This window comes from Cheilinus undulatus, linkage group 8 (genome assembly GCF_018320785.1).
Source record: "Cheilinus undulatus linkage group 8, ASM1832078v1, whole genome shotgun sequence".
Taxonomy (NCBI): Eukaryota; Metazoa; Chordata; class Actinopteri; order Labriformes; family Labridae; genus Cheilinus; species Cheilinus undulatus.
This window is the reverse complement of record NC_054872.1, coordinates 41,701,947-41,713,493: the sequence shown is the minus strand read 5'-3', so window position 1 is coordinate 41,713,493 and position 11,547 is coordinate 41,701,947. Positions and strand designations below refer to the sequence as shown.

Here is an 11,547-nt window from a genome sequence, read left to right as displayed (position 1 = left end):
ACAGGTCATCTTTTTCTTTGTGTAAATGCAAACAACAAAGGGCAAAAGCTTTAGCTTCTCTGAAGGAAACCCAGCCTGCTTGGCTGAGAGTCACGCTTTTGTTTTATTTTGAAGGTTGAATCTTTTAATTCTCTGAGGGAAGAGTTGCTCCCTGGATCAAAAATCATGGCTTCTTTTATTGTAAAAATGCTGATTAAGACTGGAAGCATTTAAAAATTCAGTTTATGCAGTTATCATATTGGGGATAGTGTCAGCATGAGGTGCATTATGGGAGAAGACAATACAGTTGTATGCACATGAAAGCCCCTTTGGCTGGCTATCATTACCTTGAAGATTTCACTCATGTTTCCAACATCAGTAAGAAAAGAAGTCGCAAAGAAGAGACTCCAGGGAGGTACTAAGGAAAATTCCCACCATCAACGAAATCCAGGTCTTTCATGAGATTTATCTTGAAAACAAACACTCAACACTAGAGAAGGGTTTGTTGGCTCTTGTGGTGGGCAGTGGGCCGACTCTGGGACTAAGTGGTGGTAGTAATGGCTGACCTGCATCATTTTCCCTGCAAACATTCTTCTGTTTTAGCCTCTTGATGAACCTTTTCACCTCACAGTTGAAGGAACAGGCCTTTTTGCCTCCCTGATTGGATGTGATCTATGTTAGTGCCGGCCCCTCATTCCTCTGAGGGTGGCTCCAGGAATGCTGTGAAAGGGGTAGAGGAGGAGGAGTGGGAGAGGGACTCCATATATACACCCCAAAACCGGGTGGTGGTCACAGACACATTGGGACAACTGAGAAAGTGGACTCCAAACCAGCTGATATCAGGAAAGAAGGTGAGCCCTTTGTTTTACCCTGGTTTAAAACTCAGCATCTCCACCATTTGCAATGAAAGAGGGGATTAAGGAAAGAAGGTTCAATACTTTTCTTACTTTGACTTGACCTGGCCTTCAGCATGATTAACTAAAAACCAGATCCATATTCTCTGTCTTTCTGATAGATCTTGATTTTCATGGTGGCAATATGGACTTCTGCAGAAACAGACCATATTGGCTGTCCATGGTGGATACACACTGCAAAAACTTGAATCAAGCAAATCTTCAGTCTAACCCCACTAAGATCATCAGTGAGATTAATGCAAACCCCTTTTACCTTAAAAGTCCATTTACTGTGCTAATGTAAGTCCTGAAATGCTTCTAACAAGTTAAAGTGGTTGTCACTATGGCAACAAATCAACTTTATAATGAAACGTAGTGTCTTGCTTTAAGATCTTAACAAGTAGAAATTGTCAAAATGTGTTTCAAAGCTTTACTGTTGCCTTTGAGAGGGGTTAGATTTCACTGGCAAATGTTTAAGTGCTGTCGTAAATCTACACTGTCATGTTAGCATCAACATTTTTGTACTTTTTAGTGGATTCTCTTGTTGTTGATTTCACAGCAATCAAGTCATTATCACTCACCATATTTTTAAAATATATTTTGATATGGACATACATTTCAAAAACTGTAATGGGAAATTTTGGGGTCAGTTAGCTCCATTCCTCTTACCATAAGTTTCATTTAGCTCGACATGATCAGTGCTGGGTTTATGCACAGTATGCTTTTATAGGATGCTCGAAGGGTCCAAATCCTGCCCAAATATGGTCAGATTTATTTGAGACAATCGAGATTCAAGGCATGTCGCAAACTCTAATGAGCTCAATAGCGTTATATATTTACCAACCAAAGTTGATCTCTGTAATCGGCACTTTTATTGTGAAATGTTTTTCCCGTTTTATGGCGGCTGGCATCCGTCACTTAAGTACTTTACCACCACTTTCTGATGCAAGGTTCTGGCCTGGACAGCGGACTTAACTGACCAAAAATAAATAAATTAATATAATACAATAATAAGGAAGTTTTTTTTTTTTACTTTTCCTCAAACTCTGTCATCATCCTCACTCACTACAAGCCCCTAAACAGCAATGGCCTATTCCAAACTAACCCCTTATTTCAGCTTATTATCAGATCCTGTGAACAACCTCCATGTCCCAAAGGCCACTGCTCCTTCTGCCCACTGCTGAAACTTTAATGCTCCATTAAATTTGATAAAGATGCCTTTATTTGTCCTCTCAGCCCCAAACTTTTACACAAATCTGATAAAATTCTAATCTTATTTACATCTTTCAATTCTGTCTTGCTAAAGTTCACTTGATTTTCTACAACCTGAATTCCAAAAAAGTTGGGGCACTGTGGGAAATGCAAATAAAATCAGTATGCAATGATTCGCAATTCTCATAAACCCATATCTCATTTACAGCTGTATATAATCAACATATCAGATGTTGTAACTGAGACATTTTACTGTTTCATGAAAAATATTTACTAACTCTGAATTTGGTGGCAGCAACACATCTCAAAAAAGTAGGGACAGGGTCATGTTTACCATTGTGTGACGTCCCCTCCTCTTTCAACAACAGCCTGTAAATGTCTGGGAAGTTAGGAGGCCTGTTGCTGGAGTTTGGTAGAGGAATGTTGTCCCATTCCAATCGGATATAGGATACTAACTGCTCAACAGTCCTGGGTCTGCTTTGCCCTTTTTTATGATGCTCCAAATGTTTTCTACTGGTGAAAGGTCTGGACTCCAGACAGGCAGGACTCTTCTCCTGTGATGGATGCAGAATGTGGTTTAGCATTGTCTTGCTGTAATTTGCAAGGCCTTCCCTCAAAGAGACGTTGTCTGGTTGGGGCCATATGTTGCTCTAAAACCATGATATACTTGTTAGCATTGGTAGTGCCTATCCATATGTTTAAGCTGCCCACACCATGGACTCTAATGCAACCTCATAGCATCAGAGATGCAGGCTTTTGAACTGTGTGCCAATAACAAGCTGCATGGTCCCTTTCTCCTTTAGCCCACAGAACACAGCACCCATAGTTTCCAAAGAGAATTCAAATTTAGGTTCATATGACCACAGAACAGTTTTCCATTTTGCCTCAGTCCATTCTAAATGAGCTTTGGCCAAGAGAAGATGGATTTTTGGACATTTTTCTGCATGACACAGCTTTAACTATGATTTGTGGATTCATGGTGAACTGTGTTGACAGACAGTGATTTCTGGAAGTGTTCCTGAAGCCATGCAGTGATTTCCAGTACAGAATCATGCGTGTTTTTACTGCAGTGCCACCTAGAGGCCTGGAGATCATGCGGATCCAACACTGACCTTCGGCTTTGTCCCTTTCATACAGAGACTTCTCCAGATTCTCAGAATTTTTTTGTTTACATTATGGCTGTAAATGATGGGATATTCAGAATCTCTGTAATTTTATGTTGGGGAACATTTTTCTGAAATTTTTTGACACAGGTGTCTCAGATTGGTGAACCTCTGCCCATCTTTACTTCTGAGAGACTCTGCCTCTCCAAAATGCTCCTTTAAAGGGGACATATTTTACTTTTTCAAGACACGTTTATATTGCTCTCAGAGGTCCCCAAAACATGCCTGTGAAGTTTATTCCTGAGAAAACACTCCAGAATTGGATTTTTGCACGTCTAAAAACCCCTCTGTTTCAGCCCTGCTCAGAACGAGCTGTTTCTGTGTCTGTGGCTTCAAATCTTACTAAGCTGTTTGACTCCGCCCCCTCAGGAAATAGATGTGGCTCTCCTGATCCTCCACTCAGCTGCCAGATCAGGAGAGGAGGGCAGAACTTTCTTCCAAGCAGGGCAGGGCCAATCAAATCCACATGACATCATGAGGGGAAATCTGAGAACGGCTTGTTTCAGCACACATTTTCTGAAAGGTGGCGAAAGAGAGAGAGGAAGGGAATAGATTTTTCTGGTACTTGAGGGGATAGTGGACAGTCAGGTGCACATATTTTTGTTAGAAAAAGTATTTTTTGCATTAAATGTCCCCTTTAATATCCAGTCATTTTACTGACTTATTGCCAGTTCACCTAATTAGCTGCAAAATGCTCCTTCAGTTGTTTTTCATTAGTACCACTTTTACAGCTTTTCGTTGCCCCGTCACTACTTTTTTGAGCCGTGTGTTGCCATAAAATTCAAAATGAGATTATATTTTTAATGAAATGGTAAAAAAAAGTCTCGGTTACAACGTTTGATATGTTGCTTATGTTTTATCGTGAATAAAATATGGGTTAATGAGATTTGTGAATCACTGCATTCTGATGTATTTACATTTTACAGTGTCCCAACTTTTATGAAATAGGGTTTCACTTTATTTTGAGCTCTCTTTGAATTCTGTAACTCCCATCTTTGTTTTTATAAAGAATCATTTGTGTAAACTGTACAGATCGAGGTAACATTTCTGGTTAATTCTAGCCATAACTGATCTAACATCAAATTCTACTATTTTGCTTTTTTCATGATGGTTCTGTGTGTTTTCTTGTTTCAGTCACCAGCCAAGATGAACAGCATAGCCGACTGGTTCACTCAGAACAGGGACATGATTGAAACAGGAGTGGATATGATGGGGAAAGCCTCAGAGGTGCTTGCAGCCACTGTTGGCAAACTTCACCCCCTCCTGGAAGCTGTGTTCATCGGTTGCTCCCATCTATTCAGCAACCCGGACAGCTCAGAGGCTCGCTTCCTGACTGAACAAATGGAACTTATCAACAAGAAGCTTGCAGGGATCCATAGTGACCTCGATAAAATCACCTTGGAGCTGCAGAGGACGTCTCTGAACAAGCAGAACTTCAATCGAGAGGTGCAGATGATCAGCCAGTATGAGAAGTTCCAGGACTTCATCAACGCCGAACCAGAAATGAAGCAGAAGAAGAGGGAGAAGTTCCTCAGCCATTACAAGAACACAGATGGCGACTTGAACTTGGACGCCCTCTACAATGCTGTCACTGGGGAGAACACCACTGGAGAGCCCATGCTGAAAATTGTTGTCGCCATTGAGAAGAGAAGCAGGAGGGCAGTGGAGGACTTCTGCGCCCGGCTGAAGAAGCTCTTTGTCGTGGGCATCATCGCTGTCATGGGCCACGCCGCCCTCAAAGAAGGAGCGGTGGGGGAGGAGATGGTGAAGAAGTGGAAGGACCGCATGGAGGACGTGGAGAAGCGGATGAAAGCGGCTGTGGATGAGTGTACAGAGAAATTTCCAGATCAAGCCAAAATAGACATGGAGGTCATACTCCAGGACAACCCTGGCATGGTGGACCAGGAGTTCACCTCTCCTGGACGCTCTTGTCAAGAAATACGACTGGGTGAACTGGTCCGTCAGAGCCTTCAAAAACAGGGAGAAAACCTTCTTTTTCAACTGGCTGGCAGGAAAGAAGTGCCATGGAAGCGGGGGCACCAACTGGTTTGACTTTCTGACCAAGAACGGTATCAAAGTGGTGATCTCTTTCTGTGTCGACCCCAAGCCTATCGACAAGTCTCAGATCCAGGAGAAGATCATGGCCAGGAAGCTGAAGGGGAACATGGTGGATCTGGCTCAGTCTTTGAACAACACTTTCCCCAACTGCCTGATCCATACTGTCAGCCATTACAAAGAGGTGGTGGAGTCCAACAACTTCAACGCTGATTGTTTTTATCAAGAGAAGCACAAAAAAGCCAGCCTTTGTATCCACCCTGAGTAGACCTGAGGCACGAAGAACAGCCATTCATGGATTTATGAACTTTGATTTCACCAGATAAATATACAGGATCTTAAATGTGATTTAGATCATCTTTCTTAAAGGCTTCTTTTTCTTATCTTTTTACTAACAAATTTCCTTGATGACAGAGTGACGGAGCACCTATACGTCTATATGCCACCTTCAGATCAAGTCTCATGAATTTTTACACTCACACTCTCCTTTTTACACATACTAGGTTTGGTTGGTATTTTGTCATTCCCTTTCATTTTGATCTTTGAAAGACCTTCTCTTTCCTGTTTTCAGAAATTCTGTGTAAATGTGTTCGAGTGCATAGAATTTATTTATTTTTTTATATATATACCAAGACAATGTTGGTGTTTTCCAGCTTCACAAATCATCAAAAGCATGTACTCAATTGATATAAGGAGATACAAATAAAAACATTTTTATAAATTCTTCAACTTTGTCAATGTTCTTGCAAAGAGTTGCGCAGGAAGATTGGTTGCATATGTGGACCCAAAGGAGGACCTCTGGCCCCTCTTTGGGAAACATGCTGAGCTAATTTTACGTTTAACTCAACAAATATTACAATAACCTGGTTAGGAAAGGTAAAACCTGCCAGGCATCATTGGTTTCTCCAGAGGAAGAGGTACATAACTCACCTAATCCAACAAGGACTGGTCATTTTGTCTCTACAGCATCAGAACTCAGTGAGCTCTTCATTCGGGTCAATCCAAAGGAAGTTTCTTCAGCTAAATTTGTAGAACTTGGAAAAATAGTTTAAACCTATTACATAGAAAATAAGATATACTAAATTTAAAAAAAGTATTTGTTAACGTCCTGAGACCTGAGCTCTTGTTTTGAATGCATTTTTAGTTTCTCCCATTTATATGGGATGAGAACATTTGAATTCTAGGCCCTGTCTTTTAACAGGAAGTAGTCTAGACCAAAAATGATCTCCTGAGGGTCCCGTTTCTGCAGGAAAGCCATTTCTGGATTGTTTTTCGAGCAAAATTTCCGCTAAAACTTCTACAGATCTTAAAAATGTTCACACAAAAAATTCCAAGAAATTTCCTAAAATTGTTAAATTATTTGAACATGTTCTTAAAGAATTTATTTAAAAATACAACAAATTTCTACAAATAATCCTGAAATGTTTCAGTGAAATTTGATCATAAAGCCTTAGCATCCCAATAAAAACATCCCTCTATTCTCCATATGAATTCTTGATAAAAAAAAAAAAAAAAACGAATTCTAATGAATTAAACAAAATCTCCCAGATTTACCATGAAAATTTTTGAATTTTTTCAAAGGGTATGCCCCACCCAAAACATTTACAAAAAAATCCCCAAATATCCATAGAAATACCCAAAAGGCAAAGCAAAATCCCCTACAAAAACTCAAATAAAATTTCATAAAATTGCAGATATATTCTCCAAATTTAAACAATAAACATGTCAGAAAGGAACCAAACAAAACAAATTCCCCCGAGCAATCAAACAAGTTTTATATTTCTATGAAAATTTCACAGAGAATTCCACCAACATTTAAAAAAGAATTCTTAAACTTTAATGGACAATTCAGACCACTGTGTCCATAATTTAATAGAATAATTTAGTACTATGTTGTAGCCAAAATCGTGTGTCCTCATTCAGTTTTTTGGGAGATTAAATACAAGGTGCTAAACCATTTTAGGAGGACAAACTTGATTTACTTGTACGTAAAACATGTCTAATTATGTACATTATTCAAGTTGAAGCAACACAAAGTTGTTCTTCCTCCTTAAAAGTACGTGCTGGATACTGTAATACTTTTTTAAGATGTAAAATAAAGTTTTATATTCTCTGTAGGTTGTAATTGTTGTTGTGCTAACTTCTTCAAGTTTAACACGGAAAGAATCTTCTACAATTAGAAATCCTTTTTCAACAAAAATCTGAACAGCAAGCTAAAAAAAGTTAACATTTATGTTGGGCCTACATGTTTCCCATCTGCAGGTATTTCACTAATTGGTTTCACATTACTTGTACATTTATTCTGCCCACACTCCACCCATAATGTGGCAGAATTTGGCGTCCAAAGGTGAATTCTGAACCAGGCCCTCCTCTTCATCATGTATGCAGAGTTACATGCATGGCCGGCACTAAACCAGTGGGTAACTTCACTCATGCTGCAAAAGTGTCGGACCAGTAGAGCGCTACTTACACCAGGAACATGTACCAAATAATCACAACAGTGAACACGGCATAAAGGGTAGCACAGTTCCTCTCTTACTGTGTGGTCCTACTGTGAGAGGAAACCTTCCTTTCCTTGGTTTTACCTGCACATGAGTCTTTGGAGAATCATACAGGCCTCTCATAATGCTTAAAAAAGAACAATGTGATAATCTGTAACTGGACAGGACCCAACTTTTGTGGCCCTCTGGCGAAATCCCACATTCAGGAACACATTACTCTGCTGTAACGTTTCATTTTTACAGCTCGCCTGTATTCAGAGAACCTGTCAGACCTGCCCACATTTATTTTTCCCATGGGAGTCAGCCAAAATCCAGCCTGACGGTTACTTAATCCTGCCTTTCCCACTAACAACTTTCTATTTGTGAGGCCGACCTCTGATACAGGAGAGGATGAGCAAGAAGAAAAGCACGTGTTACTGCTCATATTTACTTTCTCAGGATGATGTTTTGTGCTGGTATAAGTCATGTTTGTTAACTTGGCTGCTTAGACTGCACAGTTTATTCAGCAGGTGTATCCTTGTCTGAACAGGTGATCAGTACGCCTGTTTGCCAACAGTAGGTGTTTATATTCATTAATATTCATTCTGGCCTGTCTGCATATGTCTGCTTCTCTTTTTGTTGTAACTTTCTCTGTTAGAGACCTTTAACAGAAGGATCAACATGAGAGCCAATGTATTTGGCCTTCGATCCATGACCTCTAAAATTTTGTGGATTCATTCTTGAGTCAAAACAAACATTTTTGCGAAGTTTGAAGAAAATCTTCCAGATTTTTCTTCTTCTTGAGATACCGCTGTCACAACAGCAGCAAAGATGGACAGACTGATGGATGGAGGGACAACCAGAAAAAATAAACCTAGAGGCCCCGAGTTATCGAGGCAGAAAAAGATTTGTCATCAGGAACAATGCCTGTTTACAACTTTGGATGGGCTCATGTAATTTTGCCCTGTAAATATAAAAGTTTAAACTTTTTACCCTTTTTATATGACAAATATGTTCAGCAGATTTTAAAGAAAATGCTGGAGATGTTTGAAACCTTTAGTCCATGATAGAGACAGCCCTTAGTTAACATGACAGCTAAATGTCTTGTACTTATTTATTCTTATTTACTTACTTATTTTATCAATTCTCAAAGGACTTAAAGGCCACATAATTTACCCTTTCAAGACACGTTTATGTTGGTCTCAGAGTTCCCCAAAACATGCCTGTGACATTTGTTGATGAAGAAACACTCCAGTATCTGATTTTTGCATGTCTAAATACCCCTCTGTTTCAGCCTTGTTCAGAATGAGCTGCTTCTGTGTCTGTGGCTTTAAATGTTACTGAGCTGTTTGACTCCGCCCATGACCACACCCCTCTCAGGAAATGGGTGTGGCTCTGGTGGAACTTTCTTCCAGGTGGGGAGGGCCAACCAAACCTGGGGCTGGTGCTAACTCCCCACATGACATCATGAGGGAAAAATCTTGATGATTAAAATGAATTAGCATTTGTTTATACACTGAGAAAAGAGAGCGAGTGAGAGAGTCAATGGGTCAGGTCTGATTTTTGCTTTAAGACAATTTAAAGACCCTCAGATCAGACAGGAACATACAGTGCTAACTTGAGGACTTCTTTGTTGGTTTTTGTAGTGTCATAAAGTAGGCTTATTCCACGTAGAAAATCAGATGTGACTCTCAGCGGATGCAGTCAGTCACTGTGATCGATCTAAAATTGATCATCTCTTGCTCAGCTGGAGACAGTACTATGCAGAATTCTAAGGCTTTTTGAGGCCAAAAATTGAGGGTGAAATAAGGCAGATATGTGGCGAGTAAGCTGCCTGAGGGCAACATAGGGTGGGAAGGAGGATCAACACATCCCTGGTTGGGCTCTGGATGTCCTTGCATATGCCAGGGGCATGGGAAAATAATCTGTTAAAGAAATAAAGCCCACACCTTTAGGGCAAAGTAAAGGTTGGATGTGGCAAGTAAGCATGGCCTAAGTAGGTAGTAGGGTTTTCAGGAGCCCCTGGACATGCTGTGGATGTCCCAAGGGCCCAACAATCACTGGCGGTCTCAGGGTGTATTACCAGGGTGGAAAGGCCCTGACAAAAGAGATGCTGTTGAGCTTGACCTTGGCTGCCAGGCGTGTCCAGCCCACTCCTGCTCCAGCCCCTGGTTGTGGCACACTGAGGCTTGTGACAAATCCTTAGCACCCTACGTGCCTAAAACTTTTCACATGACTGGATATCAATAAAAGCAAATATCAGCAAATAAAGTCAATTATGTCAAATTTCCAAAATGTTTAGGTTGGGCCAAGTGGAGAAGTGGATGGGCTGTGGCCTATAAGACCTACCCATAATGCCACACCTGTGTCATCATTAACACCTGCAGCGAAACAAGACACAAAAGGACTTCAAGTGGAATAATCTATTATTCTGTTATAAAAACAAAAATGTTAGCAACTTGTTCACACCTATTGTGGTGTAATTTAAAGTGTAAAGATGTAGTTCTGTCCTGATAAAGCACCATGAAAGACACTAACACTCATGCTGAGGTGTTTCATGCTGAGTAAAACCAGACAGGACAGCTATATGCACACAAAGCTTTAGTCCCTGTTCCTTCCAGCTGGCATTCATTACCTCAGATTCACTCATGTTTCCACCTGGACAGACTGCAACCATTAACAACAAAGGCCAAAACTCTGCAGCAACTTTAACACTTTCCACTGATGCTGCAGCCAGAGACCACCTAATGGGGCCTGCAAAAAATTCCCAGCATCAAAGAAAATTGAGATCTTTTGTGATATTGATCTGGAAAACAAACTCATAACTGCTCCTCCAGCTGGATGACATGACGCTCAGGCCCTCTATGGTGTGTCTCCTAGCATCACCTTGTACCACCCATCACGCCACATACCGTTGAGTCCCTGCGAAAGTTATACTCCACGTCACAAACAAGTCAAGTGTGAGATGTGACAGTGGGTCGATACAGAAACAAGGCGGTGGCGGGCTGGCCTGTTCGCCAAGCTCTCCACTTGCTCGGCGTAGCAGCATCACTTTTGCTGCAAAGGTCCTCTCTGCCTCTTCCTGTTCCTGCCTCTGTGAACCTCATGGTTGACTGTGACGCTGTGATGCACGTGTCACAGCCTGCTTTATAAAGCACAAAGGCTGTAACGGAGACACAGACGCTCTTTCACTAGGCTGCTCCGTGACCAACTGATTCTGAGGGTGCTGCCTCTGCAGGGCAAATGCCATGACTTTTTAATGCTTGAACCCAGCAGCCAATCACTTTCCATCACTAATCATCAGATTTGTTCTGAGGGCAGTCATGGATCTTTTTTTCCTGAAATCTGAAAGTCAAAATGATGTTTTTTTTTATTCACTGTGGATTAAAACTTGTAGCAAACAAGCTAAGTGGAGCTTTAAAGCATGCACAGTTGCACAGATTTAAAGGAAGCAGAGCAGTAGCCATGGCAGCATGGTCTCAGCGACAACAAAAAGGGTTTTGTCCTCACGGGCCACTTTGCTGAACCCCACTGCAACTGGTCTCCTTTAATTCTCCCTCTCTCTCTCTCTTTTACTCTGAAACACACTCAGACTAACCAGACTGGGAGAAACCAGTTTTTTTTTTTTTATGTTTCCCATGGTGCATGGTGTCCTTGCATGGGGAGTGTTTACAGGATGTTATCTGTGTCAGTGCCGGCCCCTCATCCCTCTGAGTGGGTTTCTGAGGAATGCTGCACGGGATGGAGGAGTTCCAAAGGGGGAGT

At 41.1% G+C, this 11,547-nt stretch overlaps 1 pseudogene; it reads left to right on the top strand.

Annotated features, from left to right (window-relative positions):
* The first annotated feature begins 4,393 nt into the window (after positions 1 to 4,393).
* LOC121513015 lies at positions 4,394 to 5,570 on the top strand (annotated as a pseudogene).
* Positions 5,571 to 11,547: the final 5,977 nt, after the last annotated feature.